Genomic DNA, 13420 nt, shown 5'->3' with positions numbered 1-13420 from the left:
GTGTTTAAAGAAATAATAATAAAAACACATGAATGCTTCCAGATGATAATAGTTAGGCAAAGCTTAAAGCTACCTATGAGGCAGGTAGCATGGTGACATGAGCACGGGGAGCTGTGTGACTTTGACCAATATACTCAAGCCCCTTAAGACTCGGTTTCCTCTTCTCTCCGAAGAGACTTGGCTTAATGTCCTCCAAGGCCCTACCCAGTCCCAACCTTCTGCAACACGCAAAGCACTGCTTCAACTTCTTTTCTTCTCAGCTTTGCCAAACAACTGTCCCTGGAGGGTACTCTAACATCCACTCTCCGAGATGACGAGGACACAACACTGACCCTTTGGGAACCTTGTCTCTGAAAGAAGGAATTAAGATAGATTAGTTATCAGGTCTGACCTGACCGTGGCCACCTTCTAGGGTGCTGTGAAGCTTGCAGACAGAGAATACCACATTGGTGACTGTCTATGATCGATATTGATGTAATTATTTTCTGTCTCTAAAACACAGAGAGAACAGCATGTGCCTCCTCTCCCTTTCCCTAGACATTTTGTTGGCATTGATTATCACATTGGCTTCTCACATAATAGCATGGATTTTTTTTATAACTATCTGGGAAGAGAAGTAGAAAAATGTGATCAAATCCTGTGCCTTAGGATGCCTAAATGTTTATCTCCTCAAGTGAACGGAATTTTTTTTTGTTTGTGGCATAGTTATTCCTTCACTATAGGATATCCAGACTCCTATTTAAGTCTTAGTGGCATAACTTTTGGCTTTGACTTCATATTTTTAAGTAGAACTTTTGGACATAAATTTGACATGGTTCCATAAAACAATTTAGCTTTCCAAATTATTCCTCTTTTATAATCCAAACTTCTGAGAATGTGAGTCTGTGTGAGGCAGTCGTGTCTACTGTCTCCATGGGTGGCTCTTCTGTCACTCTCTGCCAGCTTTTGCAGGGTTGGTGGTAGCAAGAGCAGGGTCAGATTTGTGGTGAGGTGGAGCCAAGCCGTGATCTGCAAGAAAGTGAAAATTTTGAGGGCACCTTGAGATGCATTTAAATCAAGGGATATAGAAATTGCTATAAAACCTTAGTAGCTGCCTGTACAGTAAATCCCAACTTCCTGTGCTCAACAGCCAACCCCTTGTGCCTTCTGGGAAGCTAAGGCAAAGAGTGAAGATGCTGAGTTTTTGACTTCCATTGTTTGTGTCTCACTATAAGCTCTAAGGTATACCCTGTGACCACTTTGCTAAAGCTGTTTTGGACAAGTCAAATCCATTTCCAAGTCCTGGGTACTTGGAGAGCCAGGTGCTTGGGGCTGTGAGGACAGGAAGTGGGCTTTTTCCTCTGCATGCATTTTGGTGATATGCTTCTTTGTCAGCAACTTTGTGACTTGGGGTTGAAAAGGTAGGGCAGGCATGCTTTTTCTCTCTCTCAAAATAAATAAGTAAACTTTTTTTTTAAAGTTTACATTGGGTGGGGAGCAAGTGGGAAAGGGGCAAAAAGAGAGGGAGAGGGAGAGAGAGAATCCCAAGTAGGCTCTGTGCTGTCAGCACAGAGCCCAACGCAGGGCTCAAACTCACCAACTGTGAGATCACAACCTGAGCCAAAACCAAGAGTCGGACACCCAATTGACTGAGGCACCCAGGTGCCCCTAAATAAACTTAAAAAGGTAAAGGCAGGCATTCAGATGCATTTCTGGGCCTTTTGGGGGGCATCAGGAGGTCTTGGTGCAGAAAGAAGGAGAGTTAGGGTGTAGTGGGAGGGAGATTCTGCACAGTGGGGCATCTAACCTGTGTTTGGGGTGTGGGGAGATGTGCTGGCAGACTGGACAGCAGGAGGGCTTCAGGAGCTGAGTTGGGTCTTGGTTCTCAGCCAGCATCTCTAGGGCAGTGAGGGTGTTAGAACTTAGGACAGCCCTTCTGACTGTCTGTCACCTCACTGTGCACTGGAGAGACCATGCTGGCTCACTTTTAAGTTTTGAGCAGTCCTACGTGACACTGGGTTCCTCTGTCACTCACCCTATCCTGTCTGTCCCACTTCCTACCTCAGATACCCTCATTTGTTTGCAGATGTTTTAAGGTCCTTTAAGGAGGGACAAATGCTTTTTATCCTGAAATCATAGATAAGAGGCTTAAATACAAATAAATGGTTTGAAGCTGCGATTTGAAGCAGGAATTCTTCCTGTGGTGATGGAGGGAGAGAAAGTGGACTAGCCTTGGATTCTGCCTGTGGGCAGGAGTCCAGCCTCCCAGCACGACAAGTGAAGGAGCCCCATATGAAACGAAATGCTCTGCTGTCCTAGGATATTTTGAAATTCTTAATAATTTTGGAACAGGGAGCCTATGTTTTCATTTTGCACCGGGCCCTACAAACTAGGTTGTGAGTCCCACTTCCAAGGTCGAGAGGACAGGAGGGAAACATAAAGGAAGAGGTAGATAGAATTAGTGGTGAACTGTGTAGTTGGGCACCTTTGCTGAGGGTCAGCTCTGTTGATCTTCGGTGCGCTGGGACAGATGGAACCTCTGTGTGACATACATCCTATGTGTACAGAGTATTTTGTCACAAGACTGCAAAAACTAGAAAGGCTGACATTTTATTATATTTTTATTGTGCCCATGCAAAGCAGTTTTGTTCCCAAGGGATTTTTTCAGAAGTTGAGGCTGTCACTGTTGTCCTGCCTTATGTTTCCCATTAAGAACAGGCTACAAGAGCACTTGTGACGATGGGGGAAGCCCAGGATGGACAAACTTGGCTTTAGTGGGAGTAGAGAGCAAAGGCTCCATGGAGAGATGGTCTGAACCGGGGCCTCATATAAAGTGGAAAAACGTGCACTGGGGGAGACTAAAGGGAGGCGCACGGGTGAGGGGCCCCTTTATGTGAATGTATGGCCAGGGCTGCTGTTCAGATTTCAGCCTGCTCAGCCTCTTTGGGTAGGAAGCAGTGTTTACAGAAAGGATCTGTAGTTTTTTAATCAGACCACTGGCTTATCCCCTGATAGAGTCAAGGGTGAGGTCCTGCACTGAGACTTAATTAACATGCATGAATAGGACACCTGCTATTTGTGCAGGATGTCCCCAGCTGTTTGGGGAGCTGGAAAAGGAGGATGAAGCTAGGTCTCCCAGCCTGCAGGAACTGATTACGTACATGGGGAGGCAAAACTCTGAGTGACGGGTGTCCAGCAGGGAGTACTCTTGGTACTGTGGGCTTCAGAATTGGTGGCCGGATGCAAGCCAGATGGTCAGGGAAGGAGGCTGGGCCTGAGGCTGAGAAGGGGTCACCAGAGAGGGAATGAGGTAAGGGAAGAGATTGGTATCATGGAGAGGGGTACCAGAAAGCTGACTGACTCCAGAATAGGAGGTCAGTGTAGAGACCAGCCTGGCCAGCATGCAGGATCCAAGAGTCACTAGCAATGGAGTTCACAAGGGTCCTGAGGGCTGGGCATAGGAGTTTAGCTCAATAGGGATCATTTGGACCTGGAGTCAGAATGTCCATTCTTCCTAGGAGGCAGTGAGCTCAAGCTCAGCTCTTGGGTCCCCAATAGCTCCCCTTCTCTTCCTGCTTTCAGTGGTTCCCAAGTACTTAGACAATTCAGCATCTTGGAGGTCCCTGTGGTCACAGATGGGGACTGCCATGGTCTATCCCAGCTGCTCTTATGTTGGTACACTGGGCACCATGTCTGACATTTCACACACACTAGTTTACTTAATCCTCTCTTCCATCAGACAGTTGGGCATGCTCATTATCTCTATTTTACCTCAAGGTCACTCATCTGGTGGGTGCTGGGGCCAAGGTTCCAGAGCTTCAGATCTTGGCTCCTCACCAGGCTGTGTCTCACCTCTGAGGTCTCTGACCCCAATACACACTCCTCTGGTCCCAGAATGATGTGGGGAAATCTTTTAAAAACATGTCCAAGGTGTCCTACACTGGTGAGTTGTATACAATTGGGAAGAAGTTTTACTAGGAAGAGAAGGAAAAACATGAGCACCTGGGGGAGACAAGCAGAAAGAGACACAGGAAGAAGCAGCTAAAGACAAATCCTTCACGTGACCGAGGGCAGAACTGGCAGTGTCCAGGAGCCTTTAGCACAAAAAACTTTATTTAAGCTGCTCAGACAGGTGCTTCTTCTCAGAATTATTACAACTTTATGGGAAAAGATTTGAAAGAGGAGAGAATATTGAATTCAAAACAACTAGTTGAAAGCCACTGAGGAACTGTTTGGCATGCTTGTCTGTTCCTAAGAGACAGGGTTTACCTTTTTATTGTATTCTCCAAAACATATGACCTTACGTAGGCAAGCTTGGAGGACCCCACAATCTGATCCCAGCTTATCTCTTCAACTTCATTTCCTGCTGCTCTCTCCTGTCCTTCCTGTCCTACCACCGAATCCTTATTCTCTTGCTCCTGCCCTGGCACTCCTTCCCTGAGCACAGTCCTTCACCAGAAAACTCTGGGCTCCCAACCTCTCCGCCCAGATGTTCCTCTCTGAAATCTGTTCTCATTCTTCCAATTGAAGCTCCTTTTTCCCAAACTAGCCTACTGCATGGTGCTTTCTCTATCTGGTTTTATAGCTCTTCTTTAGATCAGCCTATCTTTACTGACAACTTGTAGCAACAGTTGCAGCCTGAACTGCAATTAGGGAGCCAGCTGCTGGAGCCTGAAAGTCTAACTCCACCAAGGTCTGCGTGCCTGCACAATGGGAGCCTGGCCTCCTGACTCTCTTTTTACCCCTTGTATGTGACCTACTCCTGGAGGGCGGGAGCCACGCCCCATTCAGCTTTCAGCTCCCACCCAATTGTAGACACTGCACCATCAGTATGTATCAAAGAAATTGCTTTAAACTTTTTGGAATAAAAGTGTATTTGAAATCCTAGGTAACCAGGATACTCACAAATCTGCTCTGCTCTTAAAGTTCCATCGTAAATTAGGTGTTTGGATTAGGGGTATTTTCCATAGAATAATACTGTAAATAGTACTTGGGTTCCTTGGACATACCACAGATCTGATTTAAACTCCAAAATCAAACAAACTGGTGCTTGTTGGAGAGGAGGTTGGGGATGGAGTGGTGGCAAGAGGGGTGAAAGGGAGTGAGAAGTAGGCTTCAAGTTTTGGAATGAGTAAGTCACGATGATGAAAAGTACAGCATAGGGAATATAGTCAATGGTATGGTTTTTTAAAGTTTATTTATCTTGAGAGAGAAAGAGAGAGAGAGAGAGAGAGAGAACCCGTGGGGGAGGGGCAGAGAGAGAGGGGGGGACAGAAGATCTAAAGCAGGCTCTGTGCTAATAGCAGAATACCCACTGTGGGGCTTGAACTCAAGAACCATGAGATCATGACCTGAGCAGAAGTTGGATGCTTAACTGACTGAGCCACCCAGGCGCCCCTAGTCAATGGTGTTTTAATAGCTTTGTATTGGTGACAGATATACTTATGAGCATAGCATAATGTGTAGACTTGTCAAATCACTGTGCTGTAAGCCTGAAGCTAAAACAACGTGTGTGAACTATACTTCAATAAAAAAAGGAAGTTACCTTCCCCAATTTTTTAAAATAAATAAATAAAAACAAAATAAAAGCTAAACAAACAAACTCTAAACACAAATGCCAGAGGTGGGAGATAAGCGACTATGGAGAGTACTTTAGAAAGTTATTTTAATTTTCTAGGCATTACTAGTACCTTCTCAATGTAGCACCTAATGGTAAAGTCATTTTTAAACCTTTTTAATTTTAAATATTTTAGAATTATAGAAGAGTTACAAAAATAGCAGAGAATTCCTGCATATTCCTTTTACCCGGCTTCCCCTGATGCCAACATTTTACATGATCAGGGTACAATGGTCAGAACAAGGCAGATAACATTGGTACAGGAGTAACAGCTAAATTATCCCTAGGATTTGTCTTGTTTTGTTTTTGTATTTCTTCTTCTACTTGGTTTGTATTCTCTGTACTTCTTAGATCTGTGGTTTGGTGCCTGTCATTCATTTTGGGAAATTCTGAACCAGTGTTTCTTCAAATATTTCTTTGCCCCATTCCTTCTCTTTTCTTCTGGAATTAAATTATGTGTATGTCACACTGCTTGACATTGTCTCTCACCTCTTGGATGTTCTGTTTCTTTGTTTTCATTTTTTTCTCTTTGCGTTACAGTTTGGGTAACTTTTATTGACCCGCCTCAAGTTAACTGATTCTTTCCTCAGCAGAGAGAGGGTTACTCATGAGCCCATCCAGGGCATTCTTTATCTCTATTATTGTATTTTCAAAAATTTCTACATTTCCATTTGATTCTTACAGTTTCCATCTCCCTGCTTGAAATTACCTGGTTGTACACGTTGTCCACTTTTTCCACTTGAGTGTTTAACATATTGATCATAGTTATTTTCAGTTCCTTGTCAGATGGTTCCAGCATCTATGTCATATTTGAGTCTGCTTCTGATGATTGCTTTGTGTCTTGGGTTTTTTCCTGCCTCATAATTTTTATTGGAAGCCGGACATCTTATGTAGCTAATAGAAACTGAGGTACTGTTTATCCCTGGAAATGGCACACTTTTCCTTCTCCTAGGCCTTTAGTGTGTGTGTGTATGTGTGTGTGTGGGAAGTTAATCAAGTTAGGAGTTGGGCTGGGCTTGAGGTTTGTTGTTGCTGTGGTTACCCCAGAACACCACAGCCTTCAGATTTCTTTAGAGATACCTTGTGTTGGAGGTGGAGGTGGTTTTGCCTGAGCATTCTCTGCTCAGCCCTGCAGTTTAGATCTTCCCTTTTCATCTCAGAGAAGGTCTTCTGGTATTTCTCTCCTGTCCCATCCCAGCGGTTCTGCTACTTGTTATTCAGGCTTGTTGGCTTGGCCCTGCAAGGGCACTGGTGGTGGGGCGGGGTGGTCCCTGCTGTTCTGACTGAATCTTACACATGCACCTACGTCTTGAGGTGTTCTCCTGATCCAGCTCCAGGGGTAAGGCTTTTTACTTCTCCCTTCCCCTAGCTACAGTGCGTTTCACCAGCTCCCTGAGGGTGAGAATATTTGTTGCCCTTTCCCCACCAATAAGCTTTAGTTCCACAGAGAGGAGGCAGCAGAGAATGATGCAGGAGGAGTTTCTTGCCCCTTCCCACATGGATGCTGCCCTCTCCCCTGGGCCTGCACCACATAAACTCACTCTTTCTTTATTTCTTTCTTGCTTTCTTGCTTTTCTTCCTTCCTTCCTTCCTTCCCTCCTTTCTCTTTTTTCTTCCTTTGCTAAAATTGAAGTATAATTGGTATACAATATCCTATTAGTTTCAGGTGTACATACATTACAAAACGATCCTGTCACCATAAAGTTATACAATATAATTGACTATATTCCCTATGCTATATGTTACATCCCTGTAATTTATTTATTTTATAACTGGAAGTTTGTACCTCTTAATCCCCTTCATCTATTTTGCCTGCCTCCCCACTCTGGGAGCCAATAGTTTGTTTCCTGTGTGTGTGAGTATTTGTGTTTGGTTTGTTCATTTATTTTGTTTTTTAGATTCCTCATATAAGTGAAATTACATGGTATTTATCTTTCTCTGATATTTCATTTAGCATAATACCCTCTATGTCCACCTATGTTGTCAAAAGTAGCAAGATTTCATTCTATATATATTATGTATATATGCCATATTTTCTTTATCTGTTCATCTATCAATAGACACGTAGGTTGTTTCCATCTTTTGGTTACTGTAAATAAGGCTGCAGTGAACATAGGGGAGCATATATATCTCTTTGGTGGTTTTATTTTCTTCAGAAGTGTAATTACTGGATTGTATGGTAGTTCTGTTTTTAATTTTTTTAGGAGCCTTCATACTGTTTTCCATGGTGGCTGCACCCATATATGTTACTACCAGGAGTGTTCAAGGGTTCCCTTTCTCTACATCCTGGCCAACACTTGTTATTTTTATCTTTTTGATAATCACCAACCTGACAGATGTGAGGTGATATCTCATTGTGGTTTTGATTTGCATTTCCCTGATGACTAGTGATACTGAAAATCTTTTCATGTGCTTGTTGGCCATCTGTATGTCTCCCTTGGAAAAATATCTGTCAGGTTCCCTGCTTATTGTTTAATCAGGTTTTTTGTTTTTTGATATTAAGTTGTATAAGTTCTTTATATATTTTGGGTATGAACTTCTTTTGGATATATGATTTGCAAATATATTCTCCCATTCAGTAGGTTGCATTTTCATTTTGTTGATGATTTCTTTCACTGTGCAAAATCTTTTTAGTTTGATATCATCACATTTGTTTATTTTAGCCTTTGTTGCCCTTACCTGAGGAGACTGGTCCAAAAAAATATTGTTTAAGACTGATGTCAAAGAGTTTACTACCTATGTTTTCTTCTGGGAGTTTCATGTTTTAAAGGTTTTACATTCAAGTATTTAATCCATTTTGAATTTATTTTTGTACCAGGTATCAGATAATGTTCCAGTTGCATTCTTTTGCATGTAGACGTCCAGTTTTCCCAACACTATTTATTGAAGAGAATGTGTTTTCCACATTGTATATTCTTGCCTCCTTTGTCATAGATTAATTGACCATATATGTGTGGTTTATTTCTCTGCTCTCTTTTCTGTTCCATTGATCTATATGTCTGCTTTTGTGCCAGTACCACACTGTTTTGATTACTATAGATTTGTAGTATAGTTTGTAATCAGGAAGTGTGATACTTCCAGCTTTGTTCTTCTTTCTCAAGGTTGCTTTGGCTATTTGGGGTCTTTCGTGGTTCCACACAAATTTTACAATTATTTGTTTTAGTTATGTGAAAAATGCCATTGGTGTTTTGATGGAGATTGCATCGAATCTGTAGATTTCTTTGGGTAGTAGGGACATTTTAAAAACATTAGTTCTTCCAATCTATGAACATAGAATATATTTCCATTTATTTATGTCATCTTCAATTTTTTTCATTAATATCTTATAGTTTTCAGAATACAGATTTTTAATCTTCTGATTAAATTTATTCCCAAGTTTATTTATTCTTTCTTATTGTGTTTTTTCTTTATTTCTCTTTCTTTTTATTTTATTTTATTTTTATTTTATTTTTTTAAATTTACATCCAAGTTAGCATATAGTGCAACAACAATTTCAGGAGTAGATTCTTTAATTTCTCTTTCTGATGGCTCTTTATTAGTGTATAGAAATGCAACTGATTTATGTATGTTAATTTTGTAATTTTACTAAATTCATTTATTAGTTCTAATAGATTTTTTGGTAGAGTCTTCAGGGTTTTCTATATAAAGAATCATGTCATCTGCAATAGTAGCAATTATACTTCTTCCTTTTCAATTTGGATGCCTTTTATTTATTTTTCTTGCCTAATTGCTGTGGCTAGGACTTTCAATATGATGTAGAACAGAAGTGGTGAGAGTGGGTTTCCTTGTCTTATTCCTGGTCTTAGAGGAGAAGCTTTCCAGTTTTTACCAGAGTATGATGTTAGCTGTTCGTTTGTCATATATGGTCTTTATTATGTTGAGGTATGTTCCTTCTGTACCCATTTTGTTGAGAATTATTTTTCTGTTTATTTATTTATTCATTTTTTATTTTTGAGGGGGGGGGGGGAGACAGAATGTGAGCAGGGGAGGGGCAGAGAGAGAGGGAGACACAGAATCTGAAGCAGGCTCCAGGCTCTGAGCTGTCAGTACAGAGCCTGACACGGGGCTCAAACTCACAAACCATGAGATCATGACTTGAGCCAAAGTCAACACTTAACTGACTGAGCCACCCAGGCACCCTGAGAGTTATTTTTCATAAGTGGGTGTTGAATTTTGTCAAATGCTTTTTCTGCATCTATTGAGATGATCATATGGTTTTTATCCTTAATTTTCTTAACGTGGTGCATCATATTGATTGATTTGCAAATATTGAACCTTCACTGCATCACTGGACTAAATCCCACTTGAACGATGTGTATGATCCTTTTAATGTATTATTGAATTTGCTAATATTTTGTTGAAGATTTTTGTATCTATGTTCATCAGGGATATTGGCTTATAATTTTCTTTTTTTTATGGTGTTCTTATCTAGTTTTGGAATCAGAGTAATGTTGGCCTCACAAAATGAGTTTGGAAGCATTCCTTCTTGTTCAATTTTTTTTTTTTTGGTAATGATTTGAGAAGGACAGGTACTAATTATTCTTTAAATGTTTGGTAGAATTCATTTGTGAAGCCATCTGGTCCTGGACTTTTGTTTGGGGGAGTTTTTAAATTACTGATTCAGTTTCATTACTTGTAATTGGCCTATTCAGAATTTCTAGTTATTTGTGATTCAGTCTTAGAAGGTTATGTGTTTCTAGGAGTTTATCCACTTTTTCTAGGTTTTTTCAATTTGTTGGCATATAATTGTTGGTAGTAGTCTCATGATCCTTTGTATTTCTGTGGTGTCAGTTGTAACCTCCTCTTTCACTTCTGATTTTATTTATTTTGGCTATCTTTATCTTAATATGTTTATTAATTTCATCATTACAGATAACCAGCTTTTAGTTTCATTGATGATTTCTGGTTGTTTTTTTTTTTTTTTAGTCTCTATTTTACTTATTTCCACTCTGATATTTATTATATCCTTCCTTCTACTGACCTTGGGCTTTGTTTGTTGTCCATATGGATACTTTAAGGCTCTGATTTTTCTTTGAGTACTCAATGCTGTTCCTGGAGAAAGAGCCTTCAAGAGAGTACAGACTTCTCCACTGTTTTGAACCCCAGTGGCTTCCCTCTTTTGCCAGTCTACTCTTAGCCTCCATCATTCTGTTAATTTCTTTTTACCAGTGTCGGTTGCATCTACCCTAATAAATGAGTGCTCAGGTTTCTTCTCCACCTGTGGGCTCCTGGCCTCTCCTTAGATTTTAGGCCAGCTGTTTATTCTGTGAACTTTGCTCTCCACTCAATCATAAAAGTCTCGCATTTGAAATTAGTCAGCTCTGTTTTCATTATAAGTGATGCTGCTTCAAGCTCATTATATCCTGGAGTGGAAGCAGAAGTGTGAAACCACTTCTTAAGATAATTTAAAACCTATTGATTACTTCTGTTTCTCTACAAATCAGTAATCTCTCCTCAAATCTAGTTTCAACCATCATACACAATCCAACAGTTTAAAAGAACTTAATTATCTTGATTTTTTGGAGTGAGAATGTTGTGATAACATCCCAAATCTGGAAATCCATTATTGGAAGATTTACTTTGAGTGAAAACCTCGAATTCTTTGATCTCTTTTCTGTGGCCAACCATCAAAGAAGTGGCATTGTTGCTTAAAACCCTATCTTGTACCATATAACTATTCCTTATTTGAATTTTAATGTGTTTTAGTTTTTTTTTTAAGTTTTATTTATTTATTTATTTATTTAGCACGTGAGCAAGTCGGGGAGGGGCAGAGAGAGAAGGAGAGAGAGAGAATCCCAAGCAGGCTCCTTGCTGACAGTGTAGAGCCTGATGCGGGGCTTAAAGTCACGAACTGTGAGATTGTGACCTGACCTGAAACTAAGACTTGGACACTTAACTGACTGAGCCACCCAGGTGCCCCTAAATTTTAATGTTTAAGTGTTGGATACCTGGATTTTTTTCCTCAAATGTATTATCATAAGAAGTGTAATTATTCTTATTGTGACAATTTGTAACTTACAAATACACTTCCTCAAACTGGTGGTATTGAGGAACCCCAACTCACTGCCAGAGTTTGGGTTTATTATTTTCCATCCATTTCTTCCTTTTCCCTTAGTCTAGAATCCCTATTATCCTCATACCGGTGTTGATGTGAGTCCTATGGCAACAGGATTGGGGGAGTTAATAGAGTAGTAGAGGGAATGGAAAGTTAATATCTTGTTCTCACCTCAAATACCCACAATTTTCCTGCATTTCCCCTTCCCCCTGCAGGCATGGAGACACATTGGTGGTTGAAATGTCCACACCAGCTGCCCCATTTCTTTACACTACCCACACAAACCCTCAGCTTGGGAAATAAGCCAAGGCTTTAAAACCCCATGAGGCTATGCCTTACCTCTGAATCCTGTCATGATCCTTCCTCTGGGGCTCTGTGCCAGGCAATCACCTCTGCTTCCTTCCTTCCCTGCATCTATCCTCCAGATCTGGAACCTGTGCCCTAACCAGTGACTTAGAGCTCCCTCATCTCCAGTCCTCACCTGTCCTATGGGGGAGGGATAGTCCCTTGTCCTATTCAAAATGTTATTCTGACTTTTGAAGTTATAGACATGAATGGATTTCACAGTTATGTGCTCAGGTTGATTTATATAGCACGATAAATGCTATACCACAGGCACATACTGGGTGAAAGAGGTTTTTGTGGGTTGGTGTGAGAACTTAACCACAACATGTCATATTGTTATTGTGCCTTCTGAGTGACTTACACTTTTGAGCCTAACCTACTTGTAAATACAGGACTACCCTCTGTATTTTCTTTGCATTGTGAATGTTGCTGTCAGTGACAGCCAGTGTTTTTTTGCACTGAAAGTCAGAATCTGTCTGATTTATCCAGGGAAAGGGAGCATGTGGATGGCAGTGATGAGATTATTTTGCCTGTAAGCAAGAGATAGGGTCTATAAAGTCTCTTTCCTTTCTCCCTCTGTGTCCATTGAGGTTTCTGATCAGAAGTCAGTATCCACAGAGAGATATAGCCTTGTTCTTTTTCATATTGAAAGATCTGCTAGGCCTTCTGTCCAGATGACTTTACTCTCAGTATAGGACCTGTAGGAGCTGACGTGGGAGTGGGGGAAACACCAAGAATGGTCCATCATGGAAATGCTTGCTGAAATTCTACCTGGCTCTCTTTCTGTCCTCAGCTTGCTGTTTTTGCTGTGGACACAGATGAAGGGAAGGAATAGACTTTTCCAACCTTGGAGGGTGCTGTTTGGTTTATCAATTGGCATGGAAAATACAATTCTGAGAGATGACTTCATCTGAAGGTTTTTTAAGGGAGGATACTAATGGTAGAAAACAGAGCCAAGAGGGTATTAAATTGCAGGAGGAGGCAATTAGGTTAAGCACTACTTAAAACTTCATAGCTTGTTAAATGTAGGAACAGATGGGTAATGGGAGACAATAGACATATGCTTTGAGTTTTTTAAAGACCTGGCTATTCTGTGGTCTTCTCATTCGTTGCACATGCCCTATGCATCAGGCATTGTCAGTGCTGGGGAAAGACAAAGTTAAACACATAGTCCCTATCCCCTCGTGAGCCCCATGGTCTAGTGGGAGGGATTCCCACTACACAGGTGATAACAGCAGAGTCACACCTTAAACAGGTTGGACAAGTGGGAGAGAATTGGCCATAGGTTGGCATGGTAAGAAGGCATCAAAAGGAAGGCTACCCTTAAACAGGGTTGATTTTGTTCCTTTTTAAACAGGGTTTTGAATGATGAGTAAGAATTGGTTCAGGCCAAGGTGTGTATGTGCTGTGGGGAGAAAAAATTT

General features: G+C 41.0%; 1 protein-coding gene across 10 annotated transcripts in view; it reads left to right on the top strand.

The window, feature by feature from the left end:
• CSGALNACT1 (chondroitin sulfate N-acetylgalactosaminyltransferase 1) overlaps nt 1-13420 on the top strand; it is a 347804-nt gene that overhangs the window by 257224 nt on the left and 77160 nt on the right. The window lies entirely within an intron of this gene.

Source organism: Felis catus, chromosome B1, assembly GCF_018350175.1.
Source record: "Felis catus isolate Fca126 chromosome B1, F.catus_Fca126_mat1.0, whole genome shotgun sequence".
NCBI classification, from domain to species: Eukaryota; Metazoa; Chordata; class Mammalia; order Carnivora; family Felidae; genus Felis; species Felis catus.
This window is presented reverse-complemented; position numbering and strand designations above follow the sequence as displayed.